This window comes from Lactuca sativa, chromosome 1 (assembly GCF_002870075.4).
Source record: "Lactuca sativa cultivar Salinas chromosome 1, Lsat_Salinas_v11, whole genome shotgun sequence".
NCBI lineage: Eukaryota > Viridiplantae > Streptophyta > Magnoliopsida > Asterales > Asteraceae > Lactuca > Lactuca sativa.
In genome coordinates, this window is record NC_056623.2 from 125,326,683 (window position 1) to 125,350,839 (window position 24,157).

Sequence of the window (24,157 nt, forward strand, 5' to 3'; positions counted from 1 at the left end):
ATGGGGAACAGAAGATCGTCGCGTGTGACCAAGGTTGGAGTGTATTCTTTAGTGCTTAGGAATGGTTTAAGTTTAGATTTGAATAATTGTTGCTATTTGCCAGAAATGGCTAGAAACATCATTTCATTTCATGGTTTGTTTAGACAAGGTTTTAGATTTTCTTTTAATAATGAGAATGTTTAGCTTATCTGAATGGTGTCTTTTATTTTGAAGCTATACCATGCAATGGAATCTATGAAACTGTTATGATTGTTGATAACTTAGGAAATGATGTTTTGAATATAGATTCTTCCAACAGTATGGATAAGGCATCCTTGTGGCATTGTCGCCTTGGACATGTCAACAAGAAACGCATAGCCCAACTCCAAAAGGATGGAGTGTTGGAGTCATTCGACCTTAGGGAAGATGACACATGCGAGTCTTGTTTACTTGGAAAGATGACTAAGTCACCCTTCGCAGGTTCTTGCGAAAGGGGTGAGGGTCTGTTGGACCTAATACATACCGATGTATGTGGACCATTTAGATCAACCACGAAGGATGGGAACCGCTTCTATGTGACTTTCACCGATGACTATAGTAGATATGGGTATATCTACTTAATCAAGCAAAAGTCAGAAACTTTTGAAAAATTCAAGAATGAAGTGGAGAATCTATTGGGCAGGAAAATCAAGATGTTTCGATCCGATCGAGGGGGAGAGTACCTAAGTCTTGAATTCCACGATTATGTCAAGGAGTGTGGAATAGTTTCACAATTGACGCCACCTAGGACACCGCAGTTAAATGGTGTGGCAGAAAGGCGTAATCGAACCTTATTGGATATGGTTCGCTCTATGATGAGTTGTGCTTCACTACCTATCTCTTTTTGGGGGTATGCCTTAGAGACTGCCGCCCATATCCTTAACCAAGTCCCTACTAAGAAGGTTGCCAAAACACCTCACGAGATGTGGACAGGGAAAGCTCCCTCGTTGGCACATATCAAGGTTTGGGGTTGCGAGGCTTTCGTAAGACAAGATACTCACAACAAGCTCAAACCTCGAAGTGAGCGATTTATTTTCATCGGCTACCCGCAGAAATCCTTTGGATATCTCTTCTATAGACCGAAGGACAATGTTCTCTTCGTTGCGAGGAGAGGAGTCTTCCGAGAGCGAGAACTCATAAGCCAAGGAGACAGTGGGAGGCAAATCGAGCTTGAAGAGATTCAAGAGTCGATAGATGAAGGAACCTCTACCGCTGGCACTTAACCCGAGGAGGAAACTCCGGTTGAACCAATTGACAAATCATTACCTCTTAGACGTTCCGATAGAGTTAGAGTTCAACCCCAGTTTTATGGTTTTCATATTACTACCGAGGGGGACACGTATATTAGTGATGGTACACTAATAAATCTTGATGAACCCAATAGCTATAAGGTAGCCATGGTAGGCCCGGAGTCTGCAAAGTGGAAAGAGGCAATGGATAGCAAGATCTAATCCATGTATGATAACCAAGTTTGGAATTTGGTTGATAATGTGCTCGGACGTAAGACCGTTGGGTGCAAATGGATCTTCAAGAAGAAGACCGACGTGGATGGAAAAGTACACACATATAAAGCGCGATTGGTCGCGAAGGGCTTTACTCAAACTCCCGGAGTTGACTATGATGAGACCTTCTCACTAGTTGCGAAGATAAAATCTATTAGAGTGATTCTAGCGATTGCTGCATTTCATGATTATGAGATTTGGCAAATGGATGTCAAGACCACTTTCCTTAATGGGAAGTTGGCTGAGGATGTTTACATGGCTCAGCCAGAGGGGTTTGTGGATCCAAAGTATCCGAATAGAGTGTGTAAGCTTGAGAAGTCCATTTATGGACTTAAGCAAGCGTCTCGCAGATGGAATCTTTGCTTCGATGAGAAAGTCAAAGAGTTTGAATTTGTACGAAGCGAAGATGAATCGTGTGTATATGTCAAAACCAGTGGGAGTATAGTAAGCTTTCTCGTTCTATATGTCGATGACATATTACTCATAGGAAACGACATCCCGACTCTGTAGGAGGTTAAGTCCTGGCTCGGGAAGTGCTTCGCTATGAAGGACCTCGGAGAGGCTTCCTATATTTTGGGAATAAGGATAGTGAGAGAAAGAAGTAAGAGACTAATAGGACTTAGACAGAACACTTACTTAGAGAAGGTACTAAAATGTTTTAGTATGGAAAACTCGAAGAAGGGAGAATTACCAATACAAAGTAATGCCAAGTTGAGTAAGACTCAAAGTCCAAGTACCGAAGCTGAAATAGCAGAAATGAGCCGAGTACCATACGCTTCCACAATTGGCTCTATTATGTATGCTATGACTTGTACTCGCCCTGATGTAGCCTTTGCTTTGAGCATGGTTAGTAGGTATCAAGGGAATCCTGGCAGAGCCCATTGGATTGCGGTGAAGAATATCCTTAAGTACCTTCGGAGAACGAAGGAATGGTTCTTAGTCCTCGGGGGGAGTGATGACTTGAAGGTGCGAGGGTACAGTGACGCCAGCTTTCAGACCGACAGAGACAACTACCGTTCGCAGTCGGGATGGGTCTTTACCCTGAATAGAGGAGCAGTAACTTGGAAAAGCTCCAAGCAGGAAACCGTAGCTAATTCAACGTGCGAATCAGAGTACATTGCAGCGAGCGAAGCGTCAAAGGAGGTAATATGGTTGAAGAACTTCATTAGTGATCTTGGAGTTGTACCCGCCATAAAGGAGCCCATGGAGATTTTCTGTGATAATGAAGGAGCGGTTGCCTTGACCAAGGAACCGAGGGATCATGGTAGATCATGACATATCGACAGAAAATATCATTTTATCATCGTGTAGAAGAAGGACAACTCGTAGTGAAGAGGATATCATCAGAAGATAACCCAGCAGATCCGCTTACGAAGGGACTGAGTAGGGTTAAGCACTTGCAGCATGCTAGGAGTATTGGGCTGAAGGATGATATTAGCATAGATTAGATAGTATTAGAAATGTGTAATAGATAAATGTAATTAACATTTGATGATTAAATAAAGGAGTTTTATTTATGAGTAATGTTACTATCTTATGTTAATTGTTTAACTATTGTTTCACTTTGCATGTTTTGACTTCCAGAATAATTGAATTATTAAGAATAATCGATTTTTTCAAATTATCCACAATCGTTCATATGTTGGAAGTAGATATGAATGAAGATTGTTGTGAATTGGTGTGTAGATTGTCTAAATGGTATTAGACATAGCAAAGGGTTGCTGCAACATTCATGAGTGCTTATGAACTGGTTTTGAGCATTGGAACAAACCCGTGCTTGCTGGAATCACCTTATGGAATATGATATAAAAGGTGATCGCAAGATGATAATATCATATAGTCTTAAAACCTAGATTTATGGTTTGTTATTTGTTAATTAGTTAGACGTTGATGATGCGAAAACGCATCAGTAAGTCGGTGTTATAAAACGCATTGTTGTGTATAGTTGGTTAATGAATAAGTAAATGCATATAAGTCGAAGTTTATCTATAACTTTTATCCCGAGAAGGTAAAAGCGATATCTCGGCCGCTCGATGATTTGATTTGACTTACGTGCCGGGCCCGGTCAAAACTGAATTGATGTGTTCGATTAAGTTCTATGTCGAATAAATCGGAGATCGAGAAACCTAAATGCTTGACTAATCATTCCATAGAATTGTCAGCATGATATATAACAGAGGACTATACGATCCCTTATCTAAAGGACAAGATTGATTAGATCAGAGTTTGACAGCGTCTTTGAGAGCTACGATTGCAAATCGGATTGTACTTGTGCATAGAGTTACTAGACTTATCCAAGTGGGAGACTGTTGGAATAGTGTCTAAGGCTGAAACTATATTAGGCAAGTATTTGACCTGGTTGTGCATGGTCCTTTTGGGTTGCCTTCACCATAGCAACTTGACAGGATGATTTATTATGAGAGAATAAATATTATTAATATATTATGAGAATAATATAAGGAATAATAATATTGTTATTTGATTAATATAAGTCATAAATTAATTAGTATTAATTTGGTGACTTAAAGAGATTAATTAAATAAGAGGGTATAAACTGTCAATTGTTTGATAGTTACACTTTAGACTGTAAATCCTTATTGGATAGAGGATGGACGAATTCTAGAAGCTAGGGATAGCTGAAAATCGTCCAAGGTTATCTAAGGAATGGATTTGGATTGTTTTAAGGAAAGATTATCCAACTAGGGTTTAAGCTGAAACCCTTAAGGAGTCTACAAGTATAAATAGACCCTCTGGCCAAGGGAATTCGGTATCTCATCTCAAGTAGAGAACCCCTGGCCGAATTTCCTCCCCTCTCCTCTCTCTCAAATCATCCTCCTTGCTAGTTGGTGTTTGTAAGCCATTAGAGGAGTGACAATTGTGACTCTAGAGCTCCAAGACAACAAGATCAAATAAGAGATTGAAATGTAAACTTCTAGATCTGATTTTGTATTGTTCTTATACCTAATTAGTCATTAGAAGTGTGACATCCCCAAAATCTCGGCAAGAAAAGACCGATTTTCATTTATGCTTTTAAAATACTTTCAGAGTAAATCCTTTTGATTTGAACGAGTTGTGGAATTTGTTCCCAAAAACAAAGCATGATAAAACAATGTTTACCAAAGCATTTCATAAAAGAAATGTATTTTTCATTATATAATCAAAACTCGGGGTGTCATGTTCCGATACAGACCAATAAGCATAAACGATAACATTACAAGTCATTCAACAAATATATACATATACAGACTTGTAAACAAAACAACTGATGGTTCATCCATCTCATGCCCTTGTGCCACTTCCTGTAATAAAAATAAAACTGAGTGGGTCAGGCTTGGGAGCCTGGTGAGCATATAGGGTTTTCAACCCACAATATATAATTATATTTAATTTCCACCAACCAACAATAACCCAATTACCTATTCCCGTTATTCTCACTTTATGTCCCTAAGACAACTAAAACAAGGGACCTAGTCTAAGAATATTTCATCGGGGCGACAACACATGCTTCGGGGGTACCTCAGCAATATAAGTCAAATAAGGCAACCATGAGGGGGATGGAGTACAACGAATGAACACCCAAATTCATTAACACCTACATGTGGCGAACCTGATAATGTTCCACAAGACTGTCTAGAATAGCCCGTGGTCGTCATCTAAACTCCGCTAGATGACTAAATCAAACAACAACGAGGCCTCTCATCTGTTTATTACACACCAACTATCTACCCATGTTCTACCCAACATATTAGTAGATAAAATATACATTTTATACATAGTTTAAAAACCTACGTAGCATGCTTTAATCAACACATATTTCACATAACAGATGACGCACACACACACATAACACTTATCTCATAGAGAATAAATCATATCTATGAGTTAGAAGAAAGTGAATAAACATTCACACACAAAACCACAAAATTATACACATAATACGTATTCCGTATAAAATACTTCATAATTATGCGTTAGAAGAAAGTAACTACACACTCACACATATAAAAACAATATACTTAATACACTCAAACCATACTTGTATTATTATCGTGTTTATGAAAGGTAGTATACACTCACTTGATCAGAAGATGATCGGACAGCACTACGACTTGCAGAAGTAGTAATCCACAGCAGATCTGGAAGATCTCTACAAAAATCGAACTTCTCGCGGGTAAAGCTTCGGCTCGGGAACCGCACTTCTCGGGATCTTCGGGATCTCGGGACTTGCTTCGGGACTCGGGAATATTACCGGGGCTTCGGGATGGCTTCGGGGGTTTACGCGCAGAGCTTCGACACAAAAACGAGGGGGAATGAGCAAATAAGCCCGGAACCCTCGCATCCTATTTATAAGAGGCTGCAGCCTCGGAGTACGCGGGGCGTACAGGTCCGAAATCGTCACTGCATTCGTCATCCGAAGCCACTTGATGCGAGTGTCGACATCTTCGGTGTACGCGGGGCGTACACGAGTACGCGGGGCGTACTTCGGATCGGATCGCTGACTCCTCTTCGGATAATGCCGGATTTCCAATTAAATTTAAATACAAATTATTTAATAAACTTCGGAAATTCATATCTTCTTCATACAAACTCCGTTTTTGACGTTCTTTATATCCACACGAAGGTGAGACTACGCTCTACAACTTTCGTTTAGACTCCGTCGGCTAATTTTGACTTTATTTTTATTATTTATTTTTAATAGGCCGGGACAGAAACTTTCGTTATAAATTCATAACTTCTTCGTTTGACGTCCGTTCTCGCCTAACTTTTTATCGCTTCGATACCAACAGCGAGACCTTCGATCCTCGTTTAGATTGCTTCGGCTAAAAACCGCTCGATCTCAAATCGGGTATTTCAGGCTACACACTGCTAAGCCGAAACTTCGATAAATCATAACTTCCTCATACGAAGTCAGATTTGGGCGTTCTATATATATATATTCGGAAACCTCGTTTCAACTACTACAACTTTATCCAAAGATATCAAGTTTATTTTACACTTAAATTTTGACGCTTATTTTTATTCTTAATTAATCAAACCACATAATTAAGCAATTAAGCACAAAACACATAATACTCAAATAATACACTCTTATTATTTCAAAACGGGTTACAAAGGTTAACCTAGACTATTACATTGCTAAAAATGGCAAGCCTGGAAACACAAGCTTTACAAGAAGTCTTGGATTCAAAGCATGTTTAATTAGAAAGCCTAGATCCAAGCATTAGGCTTTTGCATGCGCACATAGGAAAGTTCTTATGGCTAAAACCCATCACTATGGACTTTGAAGATGAAGGGTTTTGACATAAAGGCTTATACGAGTAGGTTTCATGACCTCGGTTTGTTATGTACGACTCTAGTAACCCCAGAATACAAAAAGATAGAGTATTTTGTTTGGGGTTTGGTGCCACAAATAAGAGGAATAGTGTTTCGGTTTCTGGTCAACAACTTATGAAAATTTTAGAAATTTGGCGAGCCGTTTGGTTAAGAATGAACTCAGTCGGGGAATAATGAATACTAAGACCGGAACCCCCAAACCAGAAAACAACAAGCGCAATACTGGAGGAAAATATTTTAAGAACGCATCAAGTAAGAAACGAGGGACGAGAACAGTGTATGCAACAACTACGACAACCAATCCAATATCATTTCCACGTTCAAACAATATTGGTCAATCCCAGCAATGCCTAAGATGTTTCAAACCTCACCCTAGAGAACGTTACTTTTGCTCTAACTGCAAAAGGTATGGACATTCGACTATTTATTGCAAAAGCATGATGTCTACTTGAGGGAGGACTCAAATGAATACCAAGATGAATATATGGCCAAGTGAAAAGCTTTTGATAGGAGCTGTTTTGCATGTAGTGTATTGAGAAATTTCAAGCGAGAATGCTCAAATTTGAAAAATGTTGGCAGAAAGGCATGTGGTTGAGCATTTGTGATTGGAAGTAAGGTGGCGATTCAGGATCCCTCAATAGTCACCGATACGTTTCTTATCGACAACCTGTATGATACCAACAAATTATTAAACCACAAATCCAACAAATTAGACATAGCATATAAGGTAGAGTTAGCAAATGGCTAAATAGAAAATACCACTGAGATTCTAAGAAATTGTCTTCTAAATGTAAACGATCACACATTTCGAGTTGATCTTATACCTATGATAATCAGGAGTTTCGACGTCATCATTGGTATGGATTGGCTATCCTCTCATCTTGCAGAAATCATGTGCTACGAGAAAGCTGTGCATCTAACCTTAACTGGCGTGAAAACATTAACCATCTATAGTGACAAACCCAATCAGAACCTCAACCTTATGTCATGTACGAAAGCTCGAAAATATTTACAGAAGAAATATTATGCTTTCTTAGCCCACGTAGTGGATAAGAAGAGTAAAATGAAAGAATTAAAGGACATACCGCACGTATGCGATTATCCTGACATTTTTCCATAACTACCACCGAATCGACCGGTCAAGTTTAGAATGTGACCTAATTCCCGGATTTGCACCTATAACCAAATCACCCTATAGATTAGCTCCATCTGAGATGCAGGAACTCTCGAGCCAACTGCAAGAAATTCTAGGCAAAGGCTTCACCAGACCAAGTTTTCCGCCCTAGGGTGCGCCGGTGTGATTTGTCAAAAAGAAAGACAACTTTTAGAATGTGTATCTAGTACAGAGAATCGATGATTTGTTTGATCAACTTCACAGATCTAACTACTACTCCAAAATAGATTTAAGGTTAGGGTATCATCAACTCAAGATATTAGAAGAAGATGTTCCAAAGACTGTATTTAGGACTCGATACGGTCATTAGGAGTTTCTAGTCATGCCATTCGAACTGAAAAATGCCCCCGCAATATTTATGGATCTCATGAACCGAGTTTGCAAATCATATTTGGATAAGTTTGTGATAGTATTCATCAATGATATTTTGATCTATTCGCAAACAAAGGAAGAACATGGAAAACATTTGCGGTTGATTTTAGAATTTTTGAAGAAAGAGAAGTTGTACACCAAATTCTCCAAGTGCGAATTTTGGATCAAACACGTACACTTTTTGGGACACATTGTGAGTAATAAAGGAATTCATGTGGACCCTGCAAAGTTAGAAATGGTCAAGAATTGGGAGGCGCCAAAAATGCCAACTGAAGTGCACCAGTTCCTAAGCCTTGTGGGTTACTACCAGAGATTCATCGAAAAGTTTTCAAGAGTCGCAAAGCCTCTGACTGTTCTGACCCAAAAAGACAGGAAATTGGAATGGGGGAGACAAGCAGGAAGTTGCATTCCAAAAATTGAAGAAAATGTTGTGTAGCACTCCAGTCCTATCCTTGCCTGAGGGAACAAAGGATTTTTTTGTTTACTGCGATGCATCGATCCAAGGACTGAGGTGTGTATTAATGCAAACAGACAAAGTGATTGCCTACACCTTACGATAACTCAAAACCCATAAAAACAATTACATGACTCATGATCTCGAGTTAGGAGTAGTAGTTTTTGCATTAAAGATATGGAGGAATTATTTATGCTACACATAGTGTATAATATACACCGATCATAAGAGTCTTCAACATATCTTTGACCAAAAAGAATTAAATATGAGACAACGAAGGTGGATTGACTTACTAAAAGATTATGAATGCGAGATTCGTTACCACTCAGGCAAAGCCAATGTTGTCGCCGATGCATTAAGCCGTAAGGATAATGTAAAACCTCGTCGAGTGCGAGCTTTGACTATGTCGATCCATTCGAACCTTACCAACTAGATTCAATTAGCTCAGCTCGATGCTTTAAAAGAAGAAAACCTTGCTGAAGAATCATTAAGAGGGATGATGGAACTCAACATTTCATGGGCAAAATTTGGACGCCAAGGTTTGGCGACAATCGAAGCTTAATGATGGATGAAGCACATAAAACAAGGTACTATGTCCACCCAGGATCAGACAAGATGTATGCAGATTTGTAGAAGTTATATTGGTGGCCTAACATGAAAGCCGAGATTACCACATATGTGCGTAAATGCTTAACCTGTTCTAAAGTGAAATCGGGACATCAGAAGCCATCAGGATTAATCCAATAACCAGAAATTCCTAAGTGGAAATGGGAACACATTGCAATGGGTTTTATTATAAACTACCTAGACGCCTGGTAGTTACGACACTATCTGGGTCGTGGTCGATAGACTAACAAAGTCGGCCCATTTCCTACCAATCAAAGAGACTGATAAAATGGAGAAGTTGACAAGAACTTATCTCAAGGAAATTGTCAGGCTTCATGGGGTGCCCACTTATATTATCTTAGACAGAGATAACAAATTCACATCGAGATTTTGGCAGTCATTGCAAAAATCTTTGGGAACCCGATTGGATATGAGCACCGCTCATCATACACAAACTGACGGACAAAGTGAAAGAACAATCCAAACCCTAGAGGATATGTTAAGGTCTTGCATTATTGATTTTGGCAGTACTTGGGATACTCATTTACCGCTCATTGGATTTTCTGATAACAATAACTATCACACCTATATAAAGGCTGCATTGTTTGAGGCTCTTTACGGGCAAAAGTGTAGATCACAATTGTGTTGGGCGGAAGTTAGAGATACACACTTGGCTAGAGAGCGCGTAAGCAATACCCTACACACGGGACCTGAAATAATACACGAGATTACAGAGAAAATAGTCCAAATCAAAGAAAGACTCAAAAATGTCGTGATCGTCAGAAGAGTTATGTGGATACGAGACGTAAACCATTAGAATTTCAAGTAGGAGATAGAGTCATGCTAAAGGTCTATCCATGGAAGGGTATGATACGTTTTCGAAAAAAAGGGAAAGCTAAACCCACGACATTTGGACCCTTTGAAATTCTTGACAAGATGTGTTTCACGTTTCAAATTTAAAAAAAAAAGTGTTTTGGCTGATGATACTCTTGTCGTACCACTTGACGAGATTCAACTTAATACTAAACTTCATTTCATCGAAGAGCCAATAGAAATTATGGACCGAGAAGTTAAGAGGTTTAAATCAAAGTCCCATTCCTATTGCTAAAGTACACTGGAACTCTAAAAGCCACCGAAATTTACCTAGGAGAATGAATATCAAATGATGAAAAAATACCCCCAATGGTTTCAATGAGATTCCGATTTTAGATTGAATTTCGGGAATAAATTCGTTTGACGGGGGGAGAATGTAACAATTGTCCAATTTTGGTCAAAATAAGTGTCTTTCAATTCTCGTGAAGGTTGAAAAGACTAGGTTAAGCAGGTAAATCATAGCATTGGTTTGTACGACTTTAACGAGAAAAGATAAGTTATAATATTAGCTCTTGTACACACCTATATATAATCACAATTGTTGATATATATATATATATATATATATATATATATATATATATATACATACATACATATATATATATATATATATATATATATATATATATATATATATTGATAAAAAAAAGTGTGCAAGGTTAACATATATATATATATATATATATATATATATATATATATATAGGGTTAGGTTATTTTATTTTTAGTAACTATTGTGTGCCAGAATGCACAGATCTGGACCATTGGATGAAATATAATCAAAGGTCATGGTCTGAGGGTCTATGATAGTAGAATTTGAGCATAAGGGCATTCTAGTTAGTTAATCTATATTAAAAAAGGAAAATTTCGGATTTTTAGGGATAATTAATTCCTTTATTTTTAAAAATCTAAATATTTTAAATTAATTTAGAATTAAAAATCCGATTTTTATTCTGTCAGAATGATAGAATTTTAACCATAAAATAGTAAACATATTTTTCGATTATATTCTGTCAGAATGACAGAATGTCAACCATAAACTAGTAAATATATTCTAAAAGAATACACAAAATCGATTCTTGAATTAATAATATACCAAATAATTACATTGTACGATTGTGATTCACTGAATTATAACAAACATTCTGAAAGAATAACAAGTATAATTCTTAAAAAATAACAACATTCTGGATGTCTTGTGTATGTTTGACCTCTAAGCCAATTCAAAATATGCTAGCATTCTATGAGATTGACATTTTATGACATTGACATTCTGTCAAAATTGTATTGCATGAGAATGATTTTATACAAGGAGCCTTTCCCATCAGGTCTTCAAGCCATTCCTCAAGCCATTTCTATCACAAATTCATTGCCAAATACTTTGTAATGATACACTTGTAACAACTGCACATTAAACATATAATTAATTAACTACAAATTCTATCAGAATAAAGCAATAATATTCTTATATAATAAACTATTCTTTCAAAAAGGAAATATTATAAAAAGGTAAACAAGGTCAAAGCTATGATCAGCCCGTATGTATGTTTGCTTCAACATCATAAACATAAGGAAAAGTCGGTTTGCTTCAACATCAAATCTATGATCATGATAGATGTTTGCTTCAACATCATAAACATAGATTGAATCATCAATACTTCCAGCTACAAGTTCTCTGCCATCAAAGAATGCTGTCTCTGAATTTCTGAAAAAAATAAAAAATTACAAAACCCAACTCAAAAAACTTAATCAAAGATCAATAAAGTTCATGTAAACATACCAGCATCTCCTCATTAACCGGTGATTCCATCACTAACCATGAATACAATCTAAGACTGTCATATTTCTCTTTGGCATTTCATCAAACACTTTAAGGGCACTCCCTAAATTACCACATTTTCTATGAATCATGAATGAAAAAAAAAACCAATTCAGAACCATCAACATCAAATGAGTTACACAGGACGGTATACCTCATGTGTTCTGTTTCTATATGATCGAAGAAAAAACAAGCATAAATGGTTATGTGGCTTCGGTTTTGATTGAAAATGCTAGAACCCCTATTTTTTTAACCACAACCACTGAATCAATATTGTAACGAAAACCTGTGAACAAATATAAACTCAAATTCCAATTCCTATTCAGTCTTGAACAGACTGAGGGTATCGCCAATATGGAAGTTTCGTCTGGAAGCCCAAACATTGTAGAGTTCAGTTTCGTTGGTTGCATGGATTCGCCAACCAACATCGCCCCAACTGGGAATTCGGTAATGCCGATGACTTTCGTGATTTAGGGTTGGATTGTGAAGAAGCGGAACAGAAGATGGTCGTTCTTCCTCCTTTTATTTTGGTAATTTTAAACTCAAATCCCCCATTTATCTCAATTACCATAATTTTAGAGTCATGATTTACTAATTTACCCTTTTTAATTTATTTAATGATTTGCATTATTCTTAAATTCCTATTGGTGCATTCATGCACACAATAGTTGCTAAAAACATTTGAACCTAGCTCTCTCTCTCTCTCTCTCTCTCTCTATATATATATATATATATATATATATATATATATATATATATATATATATATATATATGTATATATATATATATATATATATATGTATATATATATATATATATATATATATATATATATATGTATGTATGAGAGTTCAATTGAGAAAAAAAGGTTGAGAATGAGGGAACCATTCTTAGCCAATCATTTAATGAGCTTAAAAAACATAAAAACATGGTGACAAACCTGTAAATCCAAAAACATTAAACCATCAGGGCACTTGTGTAATTTTATCGCACATTTAAATCTCGAAAGCAAAACCATCATTTCCCTCTATGAACACATCATCGTTTCCCCATAACACAAAAACCATTTGCAGAAGGATTCAATCACTGAAAGCATTCTGAACCTCGCGAAGAAAAAATGGCTTCCGATGAAAACCTAAACGAAACCATTTTGTCACTGTTGACTATGAAAGGTAATCATCGGCGTTTTTTTCTTCGTTTCTTAATGATTTGTAATCATTTCTAAACTTATCATTTGATTACTTGAAATTTTTCGTAATCATCGTTCATTATTAGTTGATTTAGAACTAAAATTTTTTGTATTTACATTGTTCATTATTCAAACTACATTGTTTACTTCAAATTTTGTAATCATCATTCATTCTCGTAATCCTCCTTCATTATTAGTTGATTTACTTGAAAATTTTGTAATAATCGTCCAGTATTAGTTGATATATAAATGATTTTACATCTTCTCTTCATTTCTCATACTTATTCACAACTTTTTTTGTTAAAATATAAACGTTAGTTCACATTTCGCTTATGTTGTCTTAATATTAACTACTTACCTTATAGAAACAACACCAAGAGTGAAACATATATATACACGAAAACAAAAAAAACCAATGAAAAAGGTAAATAAAATTGGTATTCTATTTAGATATGATTAACTTTATTCATATGTCATTGCAAACATTTAGATGCGATTTTACTTAAAAATACAATAGAAAATAAAGATACTAAAGATAATTTTGTTTTGATATGTTTTGTTTACTTCTAAACACAAACAAAACTAAGTTATATATATTATATACACATATGAATAGAACATAATTTGGTGTCATATATACATTATTCAAATATGATTAAAACAAAAATAAGTTATATATGTTCTATTCACATATGAATATAACATATATATATATATATATATATATATATATATATATATATATATATATATATTCATATGTGAATAGAAAATATGAATATATTTGTTCTATTCAAATATTCATTGATGAATATAAAATATGTTTTATATTAAATAAAACTATTGAATTCTTGTATTTATTTATGAATAAATATATATAGCTTAGTTTTGTTTGTATTCACTAGTAAACAAAACATATCAAGAGCTAATCATATGTGAATGGAAAAGATTATTCATACCATTATGTTGTTTTGTTTTGGAACATTTTTCTTTTGGAATTGATAATTTATCTTCAGTATCTTCACGTATGAATATATATATATATATATATATATATATATATATATATATATATATATATATATATATATATATATATATATTTGTATGTGAATATATAAATATGAATACATATGTTCTATTCAAGTATTCATTTATGAATATAAAATAGTTTCTTTGTAAAATGTTTTTCAAATTCATTTATCTTCTACTCACTAATGTATGAAGGTAAGAAAGATTGAAGTTTCTCATAAAAGAGCCAATAACAATGAGAGAAACACATTTGAAGAGGAAAAATGTTAAAGGTAGAAAATTCCTATCATATCTATTCCTATCATATCTATGGGTTTTGGAAGTCTGTTAAAAATGAAAATCACAGATATACCATTCAAGTTGCGATTTTATATTCTTCAAAAGTTTGATTCTGAAAGATTGGTCATAGATGTTGAAGGAAAGGAACTAAAAGCAACACCACAGTTTGGTCATGACATGTTGGGCATTCCAAATGGTGGAACCATACTTACACAATTGGATCAATGGCCTAAAGATGATACAAGTTATGATGAATGGAAGCAACATTTTACAAAAGGAGCAATCATCCGACTGAATGCAATAAAAAAAGTTAATGTTCATACCACAAAAGTTGATTTCAATTTCAAATTGAACTTCTTAGTTCTTTTTTTCAACACATTTTGTGAGTCAACATCAATGGGAAGATGCAACTTGTTCCCTTTAAGTTATATTTCAAGAAAAACAGATATCAGCAACATAGAGTAGTGCAGCCATATTTTGGACTGTATTGTTAGAATAAAGAACTCATACATACCATACTCAGATACTATCTACTTTGTTGGACCTTCAACTTTCTTAGCGGTAAGATATTCATAACCAAATATATTATAATGTTTATATTAAATTTTTAATAATATTAATTATTCATAACTGAATAGCACATATTCATATATAAATAAGTAAAAGATACTTGTTCACATCTAATGCTTTACATTACTTATTCATATATGAATAAGTAAAAGATAATATTACTTGTTCACATGTAATGCTTTGCATTACTTATTTCATATATGAATATATATATATAATTCATTTATGAATATCAAATAATTATCATTTATCTGCAGTTGTTCTATGCTGATAAAATCCACTTGGAAGCTCTATCGGTAACACGTAAACGTCCAACAATTTGTTATTGGAGTTCAAAGAAGATTAGATATCGAGAGACATTTGAACAAAAAATAGGTAGATTTGGCCTTGCAGAACTAAATGAAGAATAAGTTAATGAACAAGATACAGATCTGGAAGATAGTGATTCTGATAAAGATGAAGATGATTCTGTTGAGGTGATTATTTTGAATATGATAATCATATATGATTACATTAATTTGTTATATTAATTTCTAATCATACTTCTTTTTATTACATAGGCATATGAATCAAAATTATCTAAAATGCTTCATAGTTTTTGAGAGGATGAATGAAAATCTGAATTTAAATCTCAATGATGCAATAACAAAGTTCCCTGAAAAGGAAATTTTATGGATTTTCAAAGGAAAGATGACAAATATGATTGTTGAAGAAAAAACTGAAAGCACAACATTTTTTGAATTTCTAAGTAATGAAACTGGAGTTGAAGGTATCAATTTGACACCAGCAATTGGTCAAAAAACAAATGATGAAAAAGAGAATGAAGATAAAGAGGGAAATGGTGAAGAAGATAATGATAATGATGGAAGTCAACCAGAAGTAGATTATTTGTTTGATTCAAACGAAGCAAAGAATGAAGGGATAAAGAATGATAGAGATAACAATAAAAAAAAGTGACACTGAAGTAACAGAGAAAGATGGAGAGATCAATGAAAATGATAATGACGAAGAAAAAAACAATGATGAGATTGAAGAAAAAAATAATTATGGAGAGTCTATTCAACAAAATGAAACAAATCAAAATCTATTGGATAAAGTTGTTGACAACATTGTGGATAATGTCATTGGAATTGGATTTTCAAGTTTCAGTTGTCAAGAAGATGAAATCTAGAATGACCCTGAAATGAAAACTATTTTGGATAATATTGATATAGGTAAATTTTGACTTACTTTTATTTTATAAAAATATTAATACATAATAACAAATTTTTTTTATCAAATTTTTTACCAGGGTCACCAACGACTAGAAGTAAAACTAATACTCTGATTAGTCAAGTTATTCAAGGTATGTTACTATCAACTTATTATTTATTTACAAATAAATTTTTTATTATAGATTCACTAATTCATTAATTAATTATACTTAATATATAATATTATATGGATCTTGCAAAAAAGGGGAAACTCAGAAGGTGTACATAAACGAGGAGAAGAAGTTGAAAAAAGGAAGGGAGATGATACATGTAAATGAATGATTCACTATTAAGTGAATATATTACAATACTTATATTGATTTTTTTAATAACATTTTTTATTCATAAGTAAATAAGACACTATATAAATGAGTAAAAAGATAAAATATTCATATATGATGTATATGTTTTAGACAAGGGGAAGTCTGAACATGGAAATAAAGGAGGAACAGAAGCTAAGAAGACAAAATGAAATGATGGAGGTGGAGATAAAAAAAAGAGAAATTGAGAAAGGAAATGCAGATGATAGAAATAAATAGTCGATTCACTAATAAGTGAGTATAATAAGATTGATTATTCACAAATAAATAAGACAATCTACGAATAAATAAAAAATATAGTATTACTTATTCATAAGGAATGATATGCATTACTTATTCATAACTGAATATGTTACTTATTCACAAGTGAATAAGAAAATGTAAGTAATGCTTACATTGATTTTTTGAATAACAAACTTTTCATTTATTAATAAGTAAAAGATAGAATTACTTGTTCATAAGTAATGTTATGCATTACTTGTTCATAAATTAACATATTATAATATTTATATTCATTTATGAATAAGCAATGCAACATTTTGAATATAAATACAATATTCATATATGTTATTTATCTTTCAGGCGAGGAAAAGTCTGAAAATGAAAAATAAAAAAGGAGGAGAAGCTGACGAGACAAAAGGAAATGAAGGAGGTAACAATTTTGAAAAACATTTCAAAATATAAAAAATATTATAATTAACATATAATTATTTATATGATAAATCTCATGGAAGGTAAAAAAAATAAAAAAAAATGAAGATAATACTCATCCAAGCTTTAGTCTGGGTCTTAGTCAAGATTCAGATCAAGCTTCAAGTAAAAAATCTAATGAATCTTCACCAAAAAAACCACTTACAAAGAAACAATTCAAAGACGACCATCAGAGGGTTGTGATCAGATTACCAAACAAAAATGTTCTTAAATATGAAAACCTAAATAATTTCGAATATATCTCACCTCAGAGCATACAAACGATGTGAAAGAAAATTAAATCAACTTCAATCAGATGATGGAATGGCAATAAAGATCGTTTGAAAACCTGTTCAATTGCAATCTCTCTCATTTCAGAGCATAAAAATGACATGATTGAAAATTAAATCAGCTCCGAACAGATGATCCAATTGAAATAGAGCTCTAAAACTACAGAATAAAAACATGATCTAACAACTGCAATATAGATGCGAACCTTCACGGTAAACGGAATGAATATGCGTGATTCCTAACGAATTATATAAAACAATAATCTTGATAATGAACTCCGATATATCCGATTCAAACGAGAAAAAGATCATATCAAATCGGAAACCGAATACGAAGAAGAAAACTACAATACGGATGCGCAAATTCATGATAAATGGAAAAAATACGTGTAATTGCTAATGATTTATATAAAGAAAAGAATCTTGATAATGCATTCCTCTATATCCGATTCAAAAGAGATAGAGATCTCATGAAATTGGAAACTAAAGATGAAGAACAGGTTAGTTCAATCTAAAAAGGTGGCTAATTTATAAAGATACCCTTAATGAAAAAATTATACACATGTTTTTTAAGGTTTACATGTTAGATAAGTGATTGGCTTAGAATGGTTCCCATATTCTCAACCATTTTTATTTTCTCAATTGAACTTATCTCTCTCTCTCTCTCTCTCTCTATATATATATATATATATATATATATATATATATATATATCTTTCACCTATAAATATATACAACATTTTATGGAGTCAAAACCTGTAAGTCACCAACAATTTTGTTGATGTATTTTAACATGTATTCTTATGAAATTAAGGCAGGAACTCTACACAAGGAGTATGGGATCGTCAACTTATGTTTTTGTTATAAGTTATGTCTTATGTCCTCTTTTTGCGTCTATGAAGATTCGTAGTGAATCATGTAATAATGTAAGATATAAGTATGAGTTTGTGGTGTAAAACTTTAAGTGGATGCTGTAATGTTTAATATATGCTATATGCTTGATATTCGATCTAAGTCACCCTCCTGGTATTTCTTCTGTCGGTTGAGGGTGTGACAGTTGCTTTGGTGGCTTACAAGCTCAAGTTACCTTAAGAACTCAATAAAGTTCCTGATACCTTCCATGTGTAATCTTAAGAAGTGTCTCTCTGATGAGAACCTCGTCATTCCATTTGAAGAGATCAAGGTCAATACTAAACATCACTTTGTGTAGGAACTAGTAGAGATCATGGATTGAGACATCAAAAGCCTCAAAGAAAGTCATATACTTATAGTGAAAGTCCGATGGAACTCTCGTAGAGGGCTGGAGTTTACTTGGGTACGTGAGGATTAGATGAAACAAAACAACCTGCAACTGTTCAATGGTGCTTCCCCCACTAGTGGAACGAAATAATAGTAGAACAAAGTAGCCTACAACTTAATAATTCTGGGACACAATTCCGTTAACAGGGAGGTAATGTGACATCTTGGAATTTAGGTCAAAGACCGTGGACGGTCAATTCATAGTAAATATCTTTACAATTTGATTCATTGAATTTTAGTGCATATTTTGTAAAATAAATGAGTTTATTTCAACTATTATTAGATACCAAATGGTATCTTACTTCCAAATGTATAAAGTGGGAAACGAATCAAACAACTCAAACTGCAATCCTAGTTAATACGACTGAAAAACTGGAAATTCATATTAAGTAGTTGTGAGAAAAGCAAACATTTTAATCTCATAGTACATGTTCTCCTGATTTCAAAATAAAAAGAACGTTCAAAATGGAGTTCGTATGCAAAAGATATGACAGTTATAAGAAAACAAACCAATAACACTAATTTTCTTTAAACTACTAAAACCGAATGGATCCGTTGAGGCACTTGCACACCTCAGATGTAAATTCTGAGAGTATTTTTGGACTCAAGTTATGGCCTAATATTTAATTTTATACTCAAAACATTTTTAGCGAAAATATTTGCAAAAGTCGAAAAATCGAGTGTTTCGGGCCATTTAGATGCGAAACTTTAAACACGATTTCTCGGAGTTCTACAACTAGAAAAATTAATCTATTCGGGTTTTTGAAATCCTTGAGCTCGGCTCTATCCAACGACACTTTTTGAAAAATTATTCGATGTCGGGATTTGGATACATTAAACTACGATTGTTTTGGGCAGTTAATGGGATTGTGACATCATTGTGGGCCCCATATGAGTTGCAAGAGTCAAAAATCTGATTTTGTTTGTTGATCAAGTCCACGTGACTAGCCATACACCACATTACCTTTTCCATTCTTCTTATTCCTTGCTTAGACGTTTCTCCTTCAAGGTATAAGTATGGTGTGTTGAGTGTATGGGTTTCCAGGGGCTTGCAAGTTTTCTTGAGCTATAAATAGAGGGTGTTAGTTCATCAATTTCTTCACAACTCATCAGCAACAATTTCTCTCTCTTACTCTTCCTTAATCTCTCCATCTCTCTCTTTTCTTAGACACCGAGGACCACCAACATCACCACCCTAAACAGCCACTGCCACCAACCTTCCCCACCTATTTTTTATCAAACAAACCCTTTCAGGCCCTCTAACCTGCTACCTTACCTCTTACCTCCTCCCCTTCGATGACTACTACCAACAAAAGCAAACAGGAAGCAACGGATAGGCTGTCAGGCAACCTCCCGCCATTGTAGAGCTGCACTTGGTCACCACCATTCAATCACCATCGACCACCTCTGCTATGTTTTTATTGCTGCTTCGTATGTCCACACACCACATTTTTTCGTTTTGTCTACTTCATTCGAAATGCATCGCGAACCGAAGACATGTTTTGCTTTTCCTTTTTCGTCGTACATAGGGAAGAAACAGGAGGAAGAGGGCTCTCCTCCTCAAACTTCATTTTTATTTGTTTAAATCCCACCCACCCGTAAAATTTTCTTTCATAACAAGTCCACATATCTCAAACTCTCATTTCGAATAAATACAAACCACCCTCCTTGAAAATTTTATTTCAAAACAGATCCTAAATCTCAAACTTCTATTCCAAATGTTTAAAGACAGTCTCTCACTAGGAAATAGTTAACAAATTTAGTCCCATTCTATTTATTTAATTTAGTAAAAAAACTCTATAATTTAGTTAATTTCGTAGTCATGGCAGTTCGATTTGAAAGCATCAAGTTTGTGTTTCTCACGTCAAGATTTCTCGAAATTAACTGACGAATAACACATTAAGGTGAGTGTTATGTCCCCTCTTTTATATTTTTATATAATTTGGGGGAGAATACATGTGCTTACTTTTGCTAGCTTATACAAAAATACACATAAATTATTATTATTTTATGTAAAAACTATAACTAGTTTATAAAATATTGGTTTGACATTTGTATGTTATAAACACATAAACTAGTATTAAACCTCAATATTTTCATATGTTATGTTTTTAAAATGATACAACTATTAAAAATAACATATACCTTTTTACAACAAAACTCTATGATTTTGTGTGACATTGTATGTCATAAAAAGCATGTCATAAAACATTGTAGTATTTCTAAGGATTTAAGCTATGTACAAAATTTATACATGCGCATTTCTTGAAACATACTTCGTTATAAAAACGGGTACCTTATATTGCACAGGCACACTAGTTAGTCTCAACTTTTATAAACATTATTTAATTCATTATGCCTAGTAACTTATCTGCTTATAAGTTAGGATTGAGAGTTATTCACATACCTTAGTTAAATGCTTTTTAGTGATACTATATTCATTAGCTAAGTCTAAACACTTAGCATACCCACACTACTATAACCATTAATCTTCAAAGTAAGATACATATGTATAAATCTACACGGTGTTGAGATCCCCACCTGCGAGTGCTAGCTACTGATGGGTTTTGGTCATAAGACATCCTATGGGTTTCTCTATTGTACATGCTTTGAATCCAAGACTATAAACCCTAATTATAGCATACAAGTAATCATATTAGATATTAGAATAAGTTTATAATGTTACCTTGATTGTTATGTAGCAATAACAATCCCAATTCCTCCTTGAATTGACTTTGGAAGGCTTAGAGTCACAAGTGTCACTCCTCTAATGGTTCACAAACACCATAAGCCAGAGGATGAAGAGGAGAGAGGTTAGAGGCTGCCCAAAAACGTGTGAAACCCTAGAAGGTTGCTTGTCCACGTTTTTGAGGCATAAGGGGTCTTTATATAGTAAGGCTATTAGGGTTATCTAACAAGGAAACCCTAATTTGGTTGCTTAAGCCCTAAGCAACCCATGTAGCCCTTTTCTTAAAGCCTTGGACGACTTCATATGGGCTTCCCCATTAGAATTCGTCCACCTTATAAGAAAAGGCAATCCATGGCCCTAATTGCAATTATCTTATAATTACAATTCCAGTCCCTTAAGTTTAATTAATCTCTTTTAGTCACAAAACTAATTACCAATTAATTATTGACTAATATTAATTAAACAATATGATTTCTCCTCTAATATATTATTCTCATAATATATTAATAAATCCTATTTAATCCTTTCTCTCCATAATTCATCCTATCAAGTTGCTTTGGTGAAGGCAACCCAAAAGGACCATGCACCATCAGGTCAAGTACATACCAAAATAGTTATGGACTTAGACACTAATCCAACAGTCTCCCACTTGGATAAGTCTAATAACTATTATGCGTATGACTTCAGATCCTGATCTGCAATCGTAGCTTTCCAAAGCCGCTGTCAACTCTGATCCTATCAGATACGCGTGTCCTTAGATAAGGGATCATATATTCCTCCATTCTAGATATCATATGAGATATGATTTCAAATCATTCTCTTTGTACTATATCTCGATTTCCGATTTATGACGATTGACTAATTGAACAAATCAAATTAGCCCTAGCCCGGCCGAGCATTTACGTTTGTCATCACTAAACCATCGAGGGGCCCAAAGATATCGCTTTTATCCTACTTTGAATAAAAGGAACGGATAAACTTTGATACAATGCTTGCTTGCACTCACGCACCGAATCACACACAACAATATGTTTTATAACACCAAGTTACTAGTGCGTTTACATATTATCAATGTGCAACCGATTCGCAAGATACAACTCACACATCTCGGTTTCAAGAATATAAGATGTTATCGTCTCACTAATCACTCGTGATACAATTTCATGGAGTGATCCAAGTGAGCGTGGGTTTAATCCAATGCTCAAATCATATTCATAAGCACTCATGAACGTTGCAGCAAACATTTGCTTATGTCTAATGCTCTTTAGACAATCCACACACCAATTCACGATAGTCTTCATTCATATCTACTTCCAACATATGAACGACTGTGGCCCGTTTGAATAATTCAATTATTCTTAATAAACTCAATTATTCTGGAAGTCAAAACATGCAAATGTGAAATACAAGAATAATACTAATCCCATATGGCCTCAAACCTTTGAGTATAAATAAAACGCCTTTTATTTATCACCATATCGATTACTCATTATTTGTCGTTTCGGTTAATCAACTTCTTACTTGAATTACAACACTTGTCCTATGCTCCTAGCATGCACACAATGTTTACCTATGGTTCTTATTTTGTGAAATAGATCATATTGAACACATTTCCAATCATTCTCATTTCTCAACTCCAAATCCTTTTTCCATAAGTTAAAGAATATCAAATTCTTGCTACTTATAGAATATGCTAGATTCTAATATTCTATGCAAATTATCCTTTCGTAATGTCACTGCACCAAAGTCACAAAGACTATTGCCAATGATATTACAAAGTCCTCTATCGGAGATTGTTACAAGACAATTCCATATTTTCCAATACTATACTTCCAACTACTCACAAGCGACCAATCCTCGTCGAACTTTGGGTTGTTCTTTGATAGTTGTTTAATTGTTTTAGTCAAAACCAATTCTAGTCCCTTTTCCCTCTAAATGCGCTCGACATTTGGAAAATTTTAGAATGGTCAAACATTAAAGCATTTGCAATCGATCCTATACCCGAAGCGTATGGGACACGACGCATAATGTTTTATTTGCTATGTTCTCAAAATTCGAATTGTGAAGAGGGATGCCGTAATCATAATCGAAATTTTAAGAACACACTATGTACCTTTGACTAAATTTATTAACATTTCTCAACCTAATCCTTTAGATTTGAAATGAAGCATAATATTCTCTCCCTTAATTATAGCAAAACAACCTTTCAACTCTTACAACTTTGCAAAGTATGACTCTTGTTTTCTATAATTAATATTGCTAACCTTGCAATACTTTCCTTAATAATCATACAATCATAACATTTATGCTCCCACTATCATGATGATTATTATAAAACATAACACTTATGCTCCCACTAGCTTCGACATGTATTCATAAACATCTTTAA